This window comes from Canis lupus, chromosome 4, assembly GCF_011100685.1.
Source record: "Canis lupus familiaris isolate Mischka breed German Shepherd chromosome 4, alternate assembly UU_Cfam_GSD_1.0, whole genome shotgun sequence".
NCBI lineage: Eukaryota > Metazoa > Chordata > Mammalia > Carnivora > Canidae > Canis > Canis lupus.
The window spans coordinates 38,111,902-38,130,630 of record NC_049225.1 but is presented as its reverse complement, the minus strand read 5'-3'; the positions used below and the strand labels follow the sequence as shown (position 1 = coordinate 38,130,630).

The 18,729-nt window shown below is 49.8% G+C and overlaps 1 protein-coding gene and 1 pseudogene across 5 annotated transcripts in view; one reads left to right on the top strand and one right to left on the bottom strand.

Annotated features, from left to right (window-relative positions):
- The window catches only part of LOC100686949, a 76,403-nt pseudogene extending 71,863 nt beyond the window's left edge, over positions 1-4,540 (bottom strand).
- CPLX2 (complexin 2) overlaps positions 1-18,729 on the top strand; it is an 84,399-nt gene that overhangs the window by 46,072 nt on the left and 19,598 nt on the right. The gene's annotated exons all lie outside the window — the stretch shown is intronic.

Here is an 18,729-nt window from a genome sequence, read left to right as displayed (position 1 = left end):
GGCCTGCCCTCACAGCCTGTGGGTGGCACAGCTGGGGCTTGCACCAGGCCTGGCACATTCCCCTCCACCTGCGGCTCTAAGAGCCTGCCCTGCCTCCGGGCCTGCTCAATGCCCTCTACCTCACGCCTGTATGTTGGGCCTTCAGCCTCTCCCTCTGAAAAGTTTGCTTCTGTGTTGAAGCCCTCCAGGGCTGCCAGAGTGATTTGCTGCCTGACAGCTGGAGGTCCTCAGAGTGGCAAGCTAGCTCCACCCCACAGGCCTAGCTGAGTTCAGGGACCCCAAAGCCCAGGGATCTCCAGGTGCAACTAGACCCCACCTGGGTGACCTTGGGCAAGTCAGTCAACCTCTCTGAGCCTCGTCTTCACCATATATAACATAAGAAGCATACTTCTTATCTTTGGGTGACACTGCAATGACTCAATGAAGTGCTGGCACCAAGCAGACGAAAGGAACACTCTAGACTGGACCCTAGGCACATAAGCCAAGAGATGTGGGGCTATGGAGGGCTTGGGGTGCTGGCAAAGGAGCCAGGCTCATCCCAGGCAATGTGAGGTCACTGCAGGAAGTTTCTGAGCAGGGGAGTGATATGATGTGAGGAGTATTTTAGGAAGATTCCTCTGGCAATGCAGTACAGGTTGGCTGGGAGGAGCTGTGTGGAGGAGTGTGGGCAGCATTTATGCCTGGAAAACACTTGCAAATGAGGCCCCCTCTCCCAGCCCTCCAGCATCTGAGGGAATCTGAGAAGCAGGAGCTGTGACTAGAGGTCCAGTCTTACCCCCACCCACCCACACTGCATCCACAACCCCAGGGCCATCAGCATGCCCCAGAGCAACTGCAAGCTTGCTTCCTCACCACCCCACCACCCCCCGAGCTGCAGAGCACCTTTGCCATTAGAGGGTGCTTTCTTGCATGTCCCATTTTGTCACGTCCATCCAGCTCAGAGTGGCAGCAAGAATAGGAAGCTGGAACTTGAACCAGGTCTGCAGGACGCCAAGTCCTATGCCCCTCCACCCAATGTCAGAGATATCCTGGGAGGAAACAAGCCATCCCCAGAACCCTGTCTAAGCCTCAGACAGGCACCCTCTGCCCCACCTCAGTCCAGGGCAGGATCAGAGAAAGTCTCAGCCTTGCTCAGCCCAACCCCTCTACCCCAGGAGGGGCCTGACAGGTGACTGCAAAACTTCCCAGATACAGACAGGGCCCGATACTTGGTACCAGTCACAAAGGAGTCAATCCCAGATTCACCAGGCCCCACGAGACAGTAGAGAGGAGAGAAGGACACAGGCAACGACCATGGAGGAGAGGATGCCACTGGCCCCACCTGGTCCCTGGTCTCTGTGGTTCCCCCTGCAAGGCTCAACATGTCTCACTATCAGAGAGCTTTCTGGCAACTGGTACTAGCAATATAACTCTAGTCCGTACCCGGCTGCTGCCTCGCAGGGTTGATTATCACTTCCTCTTCCTTCAGCAAATCCTCTTCTGTGCTTGCTTTCTGACAGGCCCTGGACATTCAGACATGGCCCTGCCCTCAAAGAGCCGACAGACTGGTAGTAGAGGCCAGAACGGTGCAGGGTAGTAAGTGCTGCAAGCGACGCAGGCAAACATAGCCAGATGCAGGAGATGGAGGGGTAGGGGGTGCTCAGCCAGGCACAGGGGCAGGCAAGGACAAAGGAGGAGTATCTCAGTACAATAATGGGGTGGACAGATTGCTATCAGTGGGGTACCTGTTGGGGTCAGGACATGCATGAATCAAGTGGTGCTGAGCTGAGTCTTGCTGGGGATGTAGGAGTCAGCCTGGTGACAAGAGGAAGTCAAGGTGCTCTAGGCAAAGGGAGGGGCAGGCACACAGGCACAGAGGCAAGAAAGAATGGGCTACTTCCAGAAGATTGCGGGTAGTTCAGTATGCCTAAAGGAGAGGGGGCTGGAGGGCAGCTTGGAGCAGTAACAGAGACCCTTTTCCACTGTGTTGAGGAGGTAGGGTTTGTGAGTGCTTTGTGTGCCCTTGGGTGACCTGGAGCAGGTTACTAAACCTCATGGTGCCTCAGTTTCCTCATCTGTAAAGTGTGATGTTATCCACTAACAAGTGGAAGGACTAGGATCTGAACCTCAGCTATCAGCTCAAGTCTGCATTCTAAAGCACCTCCTTGCCTTCCTACTCAGAGAACAAGTCTCTTGATTGTCCTCTCTGTGCCACTGTGGGTGTTATAAGCAGCAGGACACAGCAATAAACGGGGCAGATGAGGTTCCTCTCCTCGTGGCAATTTTATTCTAGTCAGAGAGACAAGCAATATACACATAAACAAATGTATTTAAACAAATAAAATAAAATAAAATAATTTCAGACAGTGGCAAGGGTTATAAAGGCCATTAAACAGAGTAAGGAGATAGGAGGTGACATCCTCATTTAAATAGAATTAGATAAAAGAGGCATAGTCTCTTTGAGGAGGGGACATTCAAGCCTCAAAGTGAACACCAAGAAGGAGCCAGCCAAGTGGGGATGTAGGGCAAAGGTGTTCTAGATGGAAGTAACAGCAAGTGCAAAGGTCCTGAGGCAGGAAGAAGGTTGGCAGCTTCCTTGTGGCTGGTTGGAGCAAGGAAGGGGAGAAAGGTGGGCAGAGGGAAAAGAGGGCTCAGCTCATGTGGAGACTTGGAGATCCAGGAAATGACTTTGGATTTCATTCTAAGTGTGGTGATTTTATTCTAAGCTAATAGAAGGTTTTGAAGAGAGGTGTGACATGATCTACTTTGCATTTTTTCAGGATTCCTCTGCATACTGCAGGGAGACTGTGTTGGTGTGTGTTTTAACGACAACCAGTATTGCTGTGCAACTCTAATGACATACACATTTCAACAGCTAGTCAGTTTGCTTGTTTGGGTAGTGCTGACCCATCCATGTAACCAGCCACCTCCTATTGGGGGTTAGTGGCTCAAAATGATGCTTAGTCATCTAACAGGCCATTCGCCCTTGAAAGAGAAGAGAAGGATAGGACTTATTCTATAGGAACGCATGATGGTGAGTTTCAAAGCACTGGATCTCTCAGTCCGTATCTTCCTAGGGCTGTTCCCACAAAGACCTAGAATCTTCCTCAGGCCAAGAAACATCTATGCCTCGCCCCATACACACAACCTCATGCATGCAGCCAAACTCCATGCTAGATACTGAAAGTGCCAAGACAAATAAGACTTGACCTTGAGGGCTCCTAGCCTGCTGGGGATGATAATCATAACACAAGCAGAAGCTCTGCCCTAGCATGGGAGTGGGCACACTCTGGATGAGGACAACGCCCCAGCAGGGGAAGCCCCACGCAGAGGTGAGGGAAACTCCTGGAGGAGATGTGCTCTGATCTGAGTCCTGGTTGGGGTCCAATAGGAGAAGCAGGTTTTAGCACTGCATTCAGCTGGGTTCCTATCCTGGTGTTACTACCTGCCACCAGGAACTGCTTGAGCTGCACAAGTTTAAGCAATTCCCTCCAGACTCTAGCTCCTCCCAGGGGCTCCCTGCTGGCAGGGCTCTGGCCATCAGGTGACCTGAGATGTGTAAAGCATCAAATACAGTGTCCTGCGCCTCACAGGTGCTTAGTAAACATTAGTCCTCTCCTGCAACATTAATGGAATTGTCCCTTGGGGGGGAAACAAACATATGACAGAGCATGTTCATGTATTTTAACTTTGGGTGCTGCCTGACCGGGGTGCTCCTTGGGGAATGTAGAGTCCACGCAGCAGGCTACAACCACTGCATCAGGATATGTCAGTGGTAAGATCCCTCATGGAGAGTCCTGTGCCGATGCTGATTAAGATACTCAAGTTTGCAAATGACTTTTTTTAAAGCAGATTAGAGTGGATCCAAAGATTTCCATATAATAACATCACATTCAGAATGACCTAACATTGGCCAGACTGGAGCCCAAGGGGCAAGAGGAAGGCAAGATTTCTCTCATGCTACTATCACTTGGGAAGGCTTGAGAAAGGGTTACATTTAGGCTGGGCCTGCCTGGAGGAAAGGTGGCTTTGGAGGGAAGGAAAGAGTGAGTCTGGCAGGAGGATGAGTGGGCGGCAGACAGAGGCAGGAAAGCCACAGCAGGCACAGGGAGCATCTGGAGGTTCTTTTTGCCTGGAACTTTCTGGATCTTAGCAGACTGGCCAGACCAGCCATTGGAAAGGTAGGCTTGGCCATGCTATAAAGGACCTTGTCTACCCAGGTAAGGAGTTTAGGCTCTAGCCAACATGCCAGCATTCCCCAAAGTGCATTCTTCAGCACACCCCTTCCCTTGAGACTCTGCATTGAAAGGTTCCGTGATCTTATATGTGCTAGAAACACCACACATTGTGTCACCTCCCCAAGAATCATCATCCACAATAGCTCAACCAAAGGCCCCAAAAATTCCTGAAGGGAAAAATCCGTTTGACTTCATTTAGCCCAGCAATCCCCACTCACCTGACCAAGGGGCCCCTATTCACAGAGCCCCTGTTAATAGCTACACAATCCACTTTGAAAAATGCCAGCAGAGAAGAGGGTGAGTTGCTGACTGTTTTGAGCAGGGTCAGCGCTGTGTGGTCAAAGCTGAGCTCACAAAGGATCTATGAGTCAGCCCCATACAAGGCAGGTGAATGGAGATGCGACCCAGGGAGCCAGGTAGAGGAGAGGAGACGCAATGAGGAGGCTGGGCCAGAGTGCAGGGACCTTGGGGGTGATGGGGGTAAGGCCTGAGGAACCCACAGGCAGCGGGGAGGGAGGCAAGAAATGGCTCGGGGCAAGTAGTCTGAACTTGGACCTGCACATCCATGCTGACCAGGGCTTTCAACTTGAGGAACCAGGGAGACAGCAGAGCCCCAACTGTGACAGCTCTGGCGGGAGATGAATAAGTCGGGTTCGGGGCATCTTGTACAAAAGAAGCCTATGAGCAAGTGGCTAAACCACTCCAGAGCCAGGAGCCTGTTTTCTTGTCTCCCTGAAGCTACCCTCAAGTTAGGGAGCTTGAAAGAGGTCCTATATCCTCTCTTGCCTGACTGAGTGCTGAATCAATCTCTGTGGTTTGAGTTGAGGAGCCCCTCAAGGAAACACTCCAACACCATTCACTCCTTCAGTAAACATTTGTCAGGTCCACACTGGGCAAGCCCACACTTGGTCCTGCACCAAGAGATGACTTTGCCCTCTCTGACAAGCAGCTGTGCCAAGTTGCTGGGCAAGCAAATAAGGGCCAACATGAAGCCCCCACCAAGTCCCGATGAGGGAGTTGCCCAGAGGAAGAGACCTGTGTACTGGTTGGGAATGATTGTAAGAGGGAGGAAGAGCATCCTAGGCAGAAGCCACAGCAATTCAAAGATGCAGAGGAGGGCTCGGAGAAGAGGACCATGTGGCTAGGATGAGATCTCATCACCAGAAGTCACTTCATGGACTGCACCTCAGCTTTCTCACCTGTGAAATGGGTATGATAATCCCTCTGCAGCCTCCTCTGCAAGTTCCACAGAGGAAGAGCTATGGACAACCCCATTCCACTTGCCAGACCCTGCCAGGCCCAGTGCCAGCCATGAGGACCACAGAGACAAGCAAGCATGGAGACCAATCTGGGTTCTTTCATGCCAGACATAGGAAATTTATTTTTCGCCCTCTAGTGCTTGGAAGGTGGTTATTGCTGGAATCAAAGCCAGAGCTGTCCTCAGCTCCCAGGGGCCGAGTTCCAGATGTGCACGTCTGGCAGCCGTTCTTTGGTCCTGGCGAGAGTCTGAGGATCCGTGGGCCGCTCAAGAAGAGGCAGATGTATTTTGACAAGCCTGCCACAGCTTCTGCAGCATCCTGAGTCAAAATAAGCCCTTCTCTTGGGCAGCCCCTGGGATGGGCTATTTCTGCACCACGTTCCTTTTTTCCACATGGGGGGCTGAGCAGCAATGATTCCAGCTAAAAACAGAAGCTGCCTCAGCTGGAGCCCACGACATTCCCCTCAACGACAGAGGCATCAGCATGCAGCCTATCGCAAACTCAGAAAGCCTTTCTTGTGGACTCAAACTCAGATAATTTCCCCTGAGGGTGTAGATAGTCCAACCCAAGGAACACTCTGATAACCCTCCCATCCCAGAGGATTACAAATCATAAAAATAAGTCCTTATGTGGGTACAAAAGTTTGCCAATGACAAAAGTATTTCCTAATCCATAGGGGAGCAATGGGCTCCTGCTAATGGGCTGCTGTTGCTCCCATTTTACAGATGAGCAAACTGAGGCTCAGGGAAGTGATCTGACCCTGGAGGGAATGAAGGAGAGAATATTTGAGTCCAAGGCTGTTGGACTCTCTAGGTAAGAAAGAGCCTGCAAAAGAGGAGCTGAGGTGAATGTGTCTGTGAGCAGAATTTCTAAATTTGAGCAGATGAGAATCAAAGGGCAGGAAGGCTCACTGCCTGAGTCCCTACTCCCTGTGCCAGACACCACACAGTCACTTTGACACTTTGATGTAGCATCTCATTCTAATCTTCCAAACAGCCCTGGCAAGAGGACTCGTCATCCCCATTTTCTAGATGAGGAAACTGAGAATCAGAGAGTCGAAGGCCTTGCTTCCTTGGTGCTGGTGGAGCTGAGGCCAGGAAGAAGTTCGGGAGGGGAAGTGAGGCTGGCCCCAGAGACAGCAGGTGGCCAGGCCACATGTCTGCCTGCCGGTGTTTTCCAGAGCACGGAAGCCTCAGCACCTCAGGGGCTGGCTGGAGGTTGTCAGGCAGGTTCCGCTTTCAACAGCAAGTCAGACACAGACGAATCCTTTTACGGCTGCAGGGGCACCCACAAGGAAGTCTCCGGCTGGTGCCAGGGAATCCCTACCACCTCTCTAATATTAGCCCCCTCCCTCTCAATGACCAGAGAGCTAGCCTCGGACTTAGAGCTGGTGCCAGGCCCACAGAGCACAGAGCTGAACATCAGCACATGCTTCCTTTTCATTGAGTTTATGTGCATTGTCACCCTCCGTTCTAGCAAGTGACACTGGTTTTCCAGTGCGAAGTGGCAAGATGAAGTTTCCTTTTTAAGTAAACGCAATGAAGGGTTTTATTTTTGCAAGTGAGTGAAATTAGAGGGCAATGTTAAGTAAATAGCAGAGGTGGTGTGTAGACGTGGCAAAAACCGCGGAGGAGCTACTTCAGCATGCGAGAGGCGGGCGCAAGCCGGCTCCTCCTTTCGAGGCCAGGCCCGGGACCAGCCCCACACTGGCACCACCACAGTTCACGATGAGACCCTTGAGAAACCTGGCGCTGACGCCCCTCCTCCCATGTGCAGCCGAACGGGCTGTGCCCGACTGCCAGCATGGGCACCACAGGTTTGCTGACAAGTGTCTCTCCATTGCCCCCTGAAATATGTTAGGGAAAAGGGAAATTGTCCCTTGGAGGTAAAATCATGAGCACAGAAACTTGCCAAAAGAGGCAAGAGTGAAAATTGAGCAACTGCTTCCCCCAGCCCCTTTTCTCACTGAGATCCAGGTTCAAACCTTGAGAAGATCAGAATGATAAGGTGGAAGTTCTGGAACCACGAGGCCAGAACTCAGAGCCAGCTGCCTTGCATGTGCTTGATGACCCTGAGCAAATGGCTTGCCCTGCCCTACCCAGTCTCCTCCTCTGCAGAATGGGATCAGCGGGGAGCCCTCTCCCTCGGGTTGTGGAGAGGATGACCCAAGTTCATGCAGATGAAGAATGACAGCAGCCTTGGCCCGTAGCCTACACCACATACACAGTACCTGTTACTCTTCCTCGGGCCCTGGCTAGGCAATTGCCACGTGTTATGTCAAGGCTGGCCTCAGTATTGCAGTGGGCTTGGGAGGTGCAATGCCTTGCCACAGGTCACACAGCCAGGAAGTGCTAAGGCCAGGGTAGGAGCCCAGAGTCTCCAGCTTCATGCCTGGTGCCCTTTCTCCAACACCCCTGAGATCTGCCCCCCTCCCCCACTCTCTCATTCTGAGGGTCCCCTTCTCTCCAGACTGCTTGGCCCTCCTTTGACGTGCACGAAGGAGACTCTCTTCCTTTCAGCAGGGCACAGCCAGGCCTCCACCTGCTGGGTCAACCTTTTAGCTCCCCTTCAGCCTCCCGCTGTTCTCGCTGCCTTCCAACCCAGCCTGACAGTCCCACATTCAAGTCACTGGGAAAATAAGTTCTCTTTTGATTGCATGAGGCAGACCCCAACTTTTGAAGCAAAAGAGGCCACAGAACCTCTCTGAGCCTTAGTTTGGATGTAACTACAATGGGGTCATTATAGTATATTTGCATACAATTGAAACAAAGATTCGGTAAGGTAATGGGTGTAAAGCCCTCAGGGCTGTGCCTGGCAGGTGGTAAGTGCTCCTAATTAGTATTATGCCTTGTTTCATTGTTGTTAGTATCATTACTACTATCAAGGGATGATGGTCAGACACCCTGCCCCAGTCTTCAAAGAACTTACTGCCTAGTAGGGAAAACCATCTGTCAGTATTTCCACAAAGATAAGGAAGCATCCAAGATCACAGGTACCCTACAAACAGCAGAGCACAAGCGAATTCTGCAGTGTCAGAATGATACAACACTGCAGTCAAACAGGTGTACAATGATCCAGGGCCGCAGCGGGAATGAAAAAGCTGCACACTTCATTTATTCAGCAAACATTTACCAGGTGCCCACCACGACCCAGGCACTGTGCCAGGCTGCGATGCTGCAACAATGGGCAAACAGACATCATCTTTGCCCCTGTGGGACTCCCCCCACCCCAGCCAAAGAGATAAACCTAGAACAAACCATTATGGAAGTTCAGTTGAGCTAAGAAGAAAAGTACCTTGTGCCATAAAAATGTCTACCAGGAAACAGAGCTTAGTCTGAGGGTGTAGCCAGGGAAGGCTTCTGAGGAAAGGGGAGATTAAAGGGGATGACAGGAAAAGTAGGGAGGGCAGTTGGACATGACCTGGAGAGGAGATATTACAAGAGGGTTTTTTTTGGCGGGGGGGGGGGGGGGGGGGGGGGCGGCGGGGGCTGGTGAGCGAGGGGGAAAACCAGCCTCTTGCCATACAGCAATCTAGAGTCAAAATGTCTGGGGTCTAATCCTAGGTCTGCCTAGCTGGGACACCTTAATCAATAAAAGTCTCTCTGAAGCTAAGTCCCCTCATCTGCCTAATGGACACCCTATCAACTACCTTGTTGGATTAAATGTAATAACATACATGAAGTAGTTAGCATAGTGCCAGTCAACCCTATTTTACATGCAGGTAAATGCTTTTTTCTATCGAAAAAGCAATCAAAATACTTAAAGGGAAAAAAACAGGATTGTATGAGTTAGTGTGACTAAAAAATTCAAGGGTGGATTCTGGATTTCAGGAAGAGCTTGATCCAGGAATCAGACTGCATCCTTAGGGCTCAGTCTCTATCTGTTCTGGCTTGCTCAGTTTCTCTCTGGCTTGGCTTCCCCCTACAGTCTCCTTTCACACTGTGACCTTGCAGCTCCAGGTTCATACTTTCTTAGTTCAGTAACTCCAATAGAAGAAGAATTTTTCTAACATTTCCAGAACAATTTCCATGACTAAGTCTTATTGGACCAGCTCAAGTCACACGTCCATACCTTAATCCTAGGCCTGGGTTATGCACCAGTTCCTAGAGCTTGAACGAAAGAGGATTGGAGGACCCCATCCAAACCACATGACCAGAGAATAAGGGAAGGGTGGATCACCAGAGGAATATTAAGCTGCCATACAGAAGAGAGGCCACAGGGCAAGCTAAGACAATCTATGTCCACCATAGCAAGCACACAGAGACACAGGGTGACCATGGTGCAGTAGTCAGTGGCACACTGAGAGTGCTGAATGATCACTTAGGGTCTCCTCACCCTACACCCAGCCGTGGAGTGAGTCCTGTCTCCCATTCTGACCTCCTGGTCCCAAAAGAGCAGAGAGGCAAGTGTCCCTCCAGGGCCAGACAGGATGCAAATCCTCAATGGCACCTTCTAGCTATGTGACCTTGACAAGATCCCTGTCCTCTCTCTGCCTCTTTCCTCAACTGTGGAAAGGGTATCATATTAGTTCCTCACCTCATAAGGTTGCTGGGCAGCTTAAATAATATATAGAGAGCACACAGCACAAAGTAGCTTGGTGAAGTGTGCTCCTGTTATTATTATTCCACAGGCTCTGGACATTAGGGGTCACGTTGGTTCACCCCTCCCCATAGGTAAAGCCCCTTTCCATTTCTTCCAGAAGATCTACCAAAACCCAGAGAAAGGTCACATTTGACTTCTCCCATCCACTTGGTGAAATGAAATGTAAATATGAAAGTCCGGTTGAGCAGGAAATCTAAGTAAGTGGATCCTGCAACGTGAGGGAGCCTGCAGCCAGCCCTGAGTTGGAGGGAGCCCTTAGGAGGAGGCACCAGAGACCCCTGGACAACCCGGGCCACGTCCTCCCAGTGACCAGCCTCCCCCAGGTTACAGGCCCTGTGCAGGTCTGCTCTGGAAGCTGGCTGCTTCCCATGCCCTTACCAAGGAGTCCAGCAGCGTCCCTTCACTGTCACCTGCCTAAGCCTGCAGGCATCCAAGTGTATGGACCCTGACCTCCACCCAAAACATCTAGAAGCAAAACTGATCAGGGAAGGAAAAGAAGAAAAGGAGAAGGAGAGAAGGGAGAAAAGAGGAAACATTTTCACTAGGCACTCACATGTGTTCCACACTCGGCCCGGCACCTGTGTGCAAGCCCTCATCTAATCTCCATCACAGATATGAGCTACTATCCCCCCTGCACTTCTGGTGAGGAAACTGAGGCTCAGAGAGGTGAAGTCGCCTACCTAAGGTCACTCGGCTAGTGAACAAAGGCGCCTGCCCGCCCAGGCCATCAGATGCATGTTGCCGCCATGCTCCGCACTGAGCCAAGCGGGGAATCTCACAGCCCTGCAGCCTGAGTCCAAAGAGAAAGCAGGTTTCCAAGGAGAAGGAGGAGAGGTGTTGGGAACATGCAGTTATTTACAGGGTGCCGTGTGGGCTGCTGCGGGAGGAGGGAGACACGTCCTGAGGTGAGCAGGGAGTGGGAGAGGCTGGGTCCTCAGTTTCCTCATCTACAGAGCCGAGATGATAACAGCAGCCGCCCATGGAGATGGGAGCCCAGGAAAGGAGATAGCGCATGCGCAGGAACTCTAGCACCTGAAGCACAACAGGTTCTCGGGCTGGAAGGGATGGCTGTGGTCTCCCTCAGGTGGATCAGAGCAGGACTCCTGGGGTGGTGGGTCCCAGTTTCCTTAGAATTGAGGGGGAAAACTGCTTGGATCTTTAACAGAGACTCTTAGTTCTCCCAAAATGGCAATTTGTTAAAGAAATAGTTGGGGGGCCTGGGTGGCTCAGTTGGTTAAGTGTCCAACTCTTGATCTCAGCTCAGGTCATGATCTGAGGGTGGTGAGTTCAGGCCCCATGTTGGGTTTCAGTGTGGAACCTACTTAGAAGAAAAAGAAAGAGAGAGAGAGAGAGATAGAGATAGATAGAGATAGAGATAGAGATGATAGAAGAAAGAAAGAAAAAAGAATGAAAGAAAGAAAGAAGAAAGAAAGAAAGAAAGAAAGAAAGAAAGAAAGAAAGAAAGAAAGAAAGAAAGAAAGAAAGAAAGAAAGAAAAGGGGCACCTGGTGGCTCAGTGGTTGAGCATCTGTCTTTGGCTTGGCCCAGGGCATGATCCTGGAGTCCCAGGATCGAGTCCCACGTTGGCTCCCTGCATGGAGTCTGCTTCTCCCTCTGCCTGTGTCTCTGCCTCTCTCTGTGTCTCTCATGAATAAATAAAATCTGAAGAAGAAGAAGAAGAAGAAGAAGAAGAAGAAGAAGAAGAAGAAGAAGAAGAAGGAGGAGGAGGAGGAGGAGGAGGAGGAGGAGGAGGAGGAGGAGGAGGAGGAGGAGGAGGAGGAAGGAAGAAAGGGAGATAAGAAACTGGGCAAATGAGGTCAGAGGAAGAAGACTTGGAACTGGAGACAGGAGAATCCAGAGACTCACTGCAGGTTGGCCAGATGGATGGCCCGCATTCCAGTTTGATAACATCCAGGCCCCTCCCCTGGTCTGACAAGGACCCACAGGACCTGGACAGCCCACTTCTCTGTCCTGGGGTACTACCACTACCACTGTTCTCCTCCTTCCCCACACTCCCCTATCCTGGGCTCCATTCTGTCCCAGGAATGAGCCAAGTTCTCACCCAGCTTGGGGAAGTATCCTTCAGGACAAACTTTCTGCCCCAGATCTTCACACAGGCCTCTTACATTCCTTCAGATCAAGCTGAAATGTCATCTCCAGGAGGCTTTCCAGGACACCCTGCCACATCACATCACCCAGTTTTATTTCTTTAGAGCTCTCATCACTCTCTGAATTATCTTTCTATTGATTTGCTCATTGCCTGTCCACTCCTACCAGAAACACTGTGTGAGGCAGGGACCTCCTCTGTCTCATTCACTCTGTATTCCAGCACCAGATATGCTCAGCCCAGAGCAGGTGCTCCAGGAACAGTGTTAAATGAGTTAATAGATGCTGATCTTTCCAAGCATGGATGTGATGGTTAATCTGGCTGTGATTTCCTGCAAGCCTCCCATGTGCCAGGGCCTATGTATGCTCTAGCTAAGCCCTGCAATGTGCCTGCAATGGAAGTACAATATCCTTTTTGCAAATGAAGAAATGTAGGCTCAGAGAGGGATGTTGGCTTGCCCAATGTCACACAGTGAAAACCCAGCCAAGTCAATGCAGAAGCCCCTTGCATCCCATGCCATGGGAAAGGTGCTTTGAAGAACACTGTGCCACAGGAGGTGTGAAAACTCCTTGGGAAGAACTTACTGGACTCCCAGACTGCTCCATGCCGATGCCTGTGGTGGAGATGGCCAGGGCACACCCACACCTGTCTTAATTCTCTCCCTGAGCACAAGCAGCTCCATGCTTCCCAGCCCCTTACAGTCAGCTGGCCCAAGGCACTAGATCTGGCCAGTGAATGGGGAGCAGAAGTATGAATATTAGTGAGAATCTTGTCAGGAAACACGGGACATTCCATGACGGCCATTTGAGAGCTTCACTAAGGGTGAGCAGAACACGCAGATTTCACAAGGGATAGCACAGTTCCCAAGAGCCAGCATTAGTGCAGAGCCATTGCCACCTCTAAGCGTGAATGACAAGGAGGGAGTGGCTACCAAGCCTGCAGAGGGACATGTGTAGGAAGGACCACTGCCAGGAGCAGTGGCCTTCAGCCGAGGGACACTCTGATCTTGTTGTCCTCGTGCCTCCAAACACTGCCAAGGCCTCCCTTTGATAGAAGCCAACCAGAGGACAAAGGGAACCTACTGATGGATCCATACCCATATGCCTTCTGGGTTCACATACGATAGGGGGAGTGAATTTGGAGGAGGAACCAGAAGCAAGCCTGCAAGATCACTTCCCACCTGGGGCCTCGGGGAACTCTGTGACACTCTAGCTCTCTCTTCCTACCACAGTGATCCTAGAATCTACATGTTGAGGTGGTGCATCCCAAGATAGCACAGAGCCTCCTTCCTCCAACCACAGCCCAGCAGAGTCTGACCATAACAGTGAGAAACAAAACAAAATAACAGGCTAAGGAGAGGCCATTGCAAAGAGAAAGGAATCTTTTGGGAAATGTTTAAAACTGATGGCTTAGAATCAGGAAGCCTACCTGTAACAGGGGGGCTTTGAAATGATGCAGTCCAAAGACACCCTGAAAGTCACCTTGAGATGGACTGTAGGGCCCAGGATCAGAGGTCTTGCAAATCCATCAAATGGAAAGCAGGTCAGATAAAGGACCAGTGAGATGCTTGATGATCGCAGCTCTGGGAGAGAGCTCCGAGATGAAAAAAAGATATCCGGAACAACTGAGAGCCTCAGCCTCAGCCATGACTGAGGAGGACCTCAGGGCAATTGCTGCTCCCAAACTGTCTTTTGGAAGTAGGGGCGCCAAAGGCACTGCTCCGGCAGGCAAATGTTCCAACTCCAATTGACAAACAAGATGCAGACAAATTGCCAGGAACGGATGGCACCCACCCAAGAACGCTGATGCCACTCAAGGGTGAAATTGCAGAGCTGTTGGCAAAAAAAAATACATGCATTTTTGAGGGGCTGTGGAGACATGAACTGGGATCTGTGCATATGAAATCTGAGCTTTGGCAAAGCTTTGGGTGTGGACTCACAGTGTGAGATCCTTCTCTCCCCTAAATCAGCACAACCATGGGATCATACGATACAAGGGAGGAGGCTGCTTTAAGACAGAGATCCAGGACTGGGATTATCAGCTCCTTCTTGGAAAGTGAGAATATTAAAGGAAGAATCCAAAGTCAGATCCTGCTTGAACAGAAGTTTTCTGCAAGAAGGGACACAGCTCCAAAGTTACAGATTCCAGCAGGCTTCTCCTGGATGGAAGAGACAGAAACCTCATTCAAAAGAACTTAAGTAGAAAGGCAACATTTATTGATCACATAACGGAAAAGTACAGAAGATGAGGCTTAAAGGCACATCAGAAACTGGGCACTCACACACTGTCACCAGAAATGTGTCTCCTATCCTCCCCTTGGCGCTGCTTTTCTCTGTGTTGGCATCACCCTCCAGCAGGCTGTCCCTGGGTGGTGGCAAAACAGCACAGCTGCTCAAGCCCACAGTCCGCCAGCTCTGCAAATCCTATAGAAATAGAAAGCATCTTTCCTATAAAATCTCAGGGCTGGCTCTCATTGGCTTACCATGTGTCACTCGCCATCCTTGAGTCAATCTCCATGGCCACAGCTAATAATGTTTTAATTGGCTGCTAGAGGGTCTAATGCTCACCCATGGGAGCAGGGTGTGGAGTTAACTCCACCCAGACCATAAAGTGAAGAATAGGGGAGGACAGGGACTCCAAAGAGATACAAAATAGGCCAAAAACATATGTCACACAGCAAATGCCACCAAAGACATTCCTCATCACTGGCCACAGTGATGAAGCCAAAGCACAGAAGGAAATCATAGGGTTATATGTATGTATGGACTAAGAATGAAAAAAAAAAAAGTTGTGTGGGGACAAGTACAAGATTTAAACAAGGATGGCAGAATTACTACTAGCCCAAAAGGGGACTAAGTCTGCCCCTGAGATGGGGAGCCAGGACAAGCCATTTCAACCCCAAGCACATGCGGCAATGCTATGCACAGATTTCACCTTGAGGAAGGTTCATTGAACAGTTACAAGTGAGAAGGCTTTGGGTCTGATGTTGATGTTGATGATTCAGGGATAAGTAAAACATGATTCTTGCCCTCAAATAGCTTACAATCCAGTGGGAGGAGACAACCAAGGGTGTGTAAATTAATTAAACCAAGGAATAAAATGAACATCAGAGGTGTTGAGTGTTCTGTAGCAGTGAGCGCTATGTAGGAGAGCAGTGGTGGTAAACAGGCTGCAAAGGAGGCAGAAGGCAGATCAAGGAAAGCCCTCATGGGTCTGGACGTGATGTCGTTAGACAATAGTGAGTCATCGAAAGCTTTTGAGCATGGGAGCAACACAGGCAGGATGAAGCTTCATCGTCTTAATGGAGCCAGATAAAGCCCAGAAGAGAGTCACAGGGATGATCAAAGGGCTGGCAACAGGCCTGTGGAGGAGATAGATGAGTGAGGACTGGAAGATGAAGGCCAGTGGAAGTCTTGATCAAAGTAAGGCAGAGGAGCACACAGCTTCCTGATGCTGGACCAAGGCAGGGATGGAGCCATACCATGAAGTCAAAGAGAAATGTGGCTTTTGTTCAACTCTCATCAGGAAAGGTGAGTGTTGTATGCATTAAAAAAAAAATGTCATTTATATAACTATACCCCAAGAGGGGGTGTAGGCTGAAAATGGGGAATAAATGACTATCAAAGAGGTTCTGATAGAGTCCAGAGTTACCAGTAGAGTCATAAAGAGAGGCTGAGGGGCACAGGGATGTCTGGGGATGTTCTTTATTCATTCATTAAATGGTCACTTCCTGAGGGCCTACTTTGAGCCTGGCCCTCCTCTAGGCTCCAGGCCCAGAGACAGGAAGCAGGCATCCCCACGTTGTATTATTTCATAGCCCTATCACTTTCTGAAATGACCTGGACCCCATGTCGTTTCCTCATTTAGCATCTGCTTCCCCTAATAGACGAGAGATGGAACTTTGAATATATATTTTCACTGTTGCTTCCCCAGCACCTAGAGGAGTCTCTGGCATGTAATAGATGCTCACTACATATCTGCTAAGTGAATGCATCCCCATCTTCTTTTTTTTTTTTAATTTTTATTTATTTAGGATAGTCACACACACAGAGAGAGAGAGAGAGAGAGAGAGAGAGGCAGAGACACAGGCAGAGGGAGAAGCAGGCTCCATGCACCGGGAGCCCAACGTGGGATTCGATCCTGGGTCTTCAGGATCGCGCCCTGGGCCAAAGGCAGGTGCTAAACCGCTGAGCCACCCAGGGATCCCCATCCCTCATCTTCTAAGAGTTCAAAATCTTGGGAGAAAGTCAGACAAGGAAACCAACCTTAAGTGCCAAGTTTAGTTTCATTGGTGCTACAATGTAAAGGTCCACATGGGAGCATACAGGAGACCTCTGTTTCAATCCTATTTCCCAGGAGGGATTTCTTTGTGCTTTAGCTGAGCCACGATGGTCCAAGGAGAGGCTTACCAAATGAACAGAACAGACAAGGCCATTTCTCCAGGAGCAAACAGCATGGGCAAAAATGCTCATAAACACCAGGCGACAGCATGTCCAGGAGCAACATGGAACACAGGTGGCTGGAGACAGAGGTCAGGGTCTGATCATGGAAGGCCTTAAAAGCCAATTTGAAGGATTTAAACTTTCTCTTGAAAGCAATGGGAAGATGAGAAAACATCAAAGTATTTTTGTATCAAAACTAGTCAAGAGGGCAGCCCGGGTGGCTCAGCGGTTTAGTGCCTCCTTCAACCCAGGGCGTGATCCTGGAGACCCGGGATCGAGTCCTATGTCAGGCTCCCTGCATGGGGTCTGCCTCATTCTCTCTCTCTCTCTCTCTCTCTCTCTCTCGTTCTGTCTCGAATGAATGAATGAATGAATGAATAAATAAACAAATAAATAATAGAAAGAAAGATAAAGATAAAAAAAAACTAGTCAAGATCCTTTTGGTTGCATGTAAAGAAAACAAAAACAAAATAGCTTTAACAAGAACAAGGGGGAAGAGGTAGTTATTGGCTCATAAAAACAACAAGACTTAGGAGAGCTGCAGGCACAGCTTGATCCAAGGTGTAAATGATGTCAGCAGGCTAAGAGTCCCCCACTCTACTTTTCTTGACTCTGCTGTCTCTAAGCTGGTCCCCATTCTGAGGCTTCATGTGGTAGCTCCTGAGAACCTCAGTTCACATCACAGTGGACCTCAAAGGAGAGTCCATTTCCCTCAGCTCAGGCAAAGTCCCAGAACTGAGTCACTTTGGCCCTGAGTGATCTGATTTTGGGTCTGGTGCCTATTGCTGAACTGATCTGGGGGATCAGGGAGACCCTTTGTGCTGATTGGCTCAGTCCAGGTCATGTGATGCACCCCGGGGTTCAAACGGAAATACATGTTTGCTCCTCCAAAGCTGATGCCACATGAGGGAGGAGTGGCAAAATAAGCTGTGACCACCATGTGTTTTAAGCATGGGAATGAATGATACAATCAGATCCATGTTTTAGAAAGCTATGATTCTCCTATAGATCTGGAAGCCAACTAGAAAGTCAACCTAGAGGCAGGAGCAGTGGTTACACGGCTGGTGCTAAGAGCTAGGCTGTGCCAAACTGAGCAGAGGTGGGCAAAGGGCTACCACAGAAGGAGATTTCTTATATAAATCCTTTGGGCATAATTTAGGGCTGAGCTACAGCCCCAACACTCTTGATTACCTTCAGATCTAGAATAGTCAGTCGCATTAAGAACCACTGTGTGGCAAGGTGTCCTAGCAGAGTCATCCAAACTGTGGGACCAGTTGTCTCGAAGCTGCAGACCCAGGCTCAGCTTCCAGAAACCCATTTAATCTCCCTCTGGAAACGTGGCCAGCTGCACAGTCACACCAAGCTCAAATGCTGATGCCACTACTTCTTGGCTGTGTTATCCTGAACAAGGTGCTTAACCTCTCTGAGTCTGGATATCCCTATATGAATATGAAGTGGAGGTGATGACATTTAAAGTAATGGAAGTGCCAGTGTGGGGATTAAATCAGATAAAGATTATGAATCACCTACTGCAGTGACAGGCTTGGGGGATGAAAATTTCTTCATTCCCCTTTCTGCTTTTCCCTGTCTTCCTCTGCCTGAGACCTCTCCAACCCTTTGTTTGTTTGCCAAGTAAAAGGTGGTTTGGTTTTATTTTGTTTTCTTCCCAGAAAGAAACAACTGGAGGCTGAGTGGCACAGAGCAGCCATTTTTAGATTTGTGGGTGGAAGATTCCTCATTCTTAGGCCTGATGTCTAAGCCCCCTCTGGACTTCCTCCAGGTGGTTCCCATTTGGGAACACAATATCCTGGTCCCTTGTGTGCGGTGCAGGAGGGGAAGAAGGGGCAGAGATGTAGAAGAAACATCTCTGCTATTTTCCTCTAAGTTTCAAATTATCTTCTTTCTTGTCCCAACTTAAACAAACTCAAGGAAATCATGAGGCCAAGTTCTCTGGCCAAGACTAGAAAAGGGAGGTTTTTGTCTAATGGTTGCACTGCCCCCCAAATGCCAGAGGAGACCCCCACCTTGCACAGGTGTTGGAAGGAAAGAGAATCCAAGCTTGCTGAGGCTCGACAGCTGTCTCCCAAAACAGTGTCTTTATGT